The sequence below is a fragment of the Penaeus monodon genome, chromosome 30, assembly GCF_015228065.2.
Source record: "Penaeus monodon isolate SGIC_2016 chromosome 30, NSTDA_Pmon_1, whole genome shotgun sequence".
Taxonomy (NCBI): Eukaryota; Metazoa; Arthropoda; class Malacostraca; order Decapoda; family Penaeidae; genus Penaeus; species Penaeus monodon.
In genome coordinates, this window is record NC_051415.1 from 10,810,693 (window position 1) to 10,811,925 (window position 1,233).

Below are 1,233 nucleotides of genomic sequence, written 5' to 3' on the forward strand. Positions count from 1 at the left end.
GTTAAATTTATCCGAAATATATGTATAATGTGGATGTGACGTGATTTCTAAAATCTAAAAAAAGACTTTTCAACCGGCTGATCAGACAGACATATTATTTATTCTTTTATTACGATCATCTGAATATGACCAACGCTGACAAAAGGACGCTCTATACTTAACTGATAGAAGAAGAGAGTGAGCTGCATACTCCTGCACAAAGACTCGTAACACTCAGGATATTGGGAGGCCCGAAGTAGAGGACCCGCCAGACGCCAAGGGAAAATCAGTTTCTCACTGGAAAACAACTCCAATGACGATATTTAGAAATAGCGAATCGTACTCTTCTTTTCATATGTTAAAGTGTAATTCAAAAGCACCTCGATTACCCATTGCTCTAAAAGCACTTGCGTGAGTCGAAGGCTATTTCATGAATGATAATACTATAGAGAGAGGTGCATTATACTATGGTCATTTGTATGATCTGTCTAATGGTATAACGGCGTCAATTGTTGGGTTTCTGTTCTATAAATGGCTTATCCAGGTGGCTGATTTCCTTTTTTTTACCATCTTCATAAATAGTTCTTTTACGTCACGTCAGCTTAATGGTCTTTAATTCATAATTTGCGATTTCTGACTATTTGTGGAGTATGATGGTTGCACATTTTGCACCAGTTGTCTGTTGTAGTCACTTTGTAGAACTTTCGTGGATCCTGCTTTTACATTCTGCATATATTCCAGGCGCCACAGTTTTTCTGAACTACTCAAAGCTGTTCTTAATTCATTTATAGATTATTAATAGGTTATTAATGTCCATCGTAAGCTTAGAATTATATTAATGTGTTCCATTTCAAGGTCTGTCCGTATCAGGTTGAGATGAGATATGTTATTATTTAATTTGTCCCACAAACTTCTGGTTTTATTGTTGTCTGTTTATTCATTATAGAACTCTGTGTCGCTGACATACCTGTTACCTGTCAAGAGAATCTACTTCATTTCACATTTCTTCATGTGGGCTTATCCATGTCTGTTTTATGTGTTCATGTTTTAAAGAATGTCATTCATTTTTTCACTTCTTTAGGATTTTTTTCGTGTTAAATGCTTTAGAAAAAAATCGTATAGTAGAATGTTAGAGCTTATATCTTCTGTAATGTCTTTCACCAAAACATTTCCTTCTCCACTTAATTGCTTGCCAAAGTCTCCTCTGAACTATGTTTCTGTTTGCACATTCTGAGATATCTTTATTCACCCATG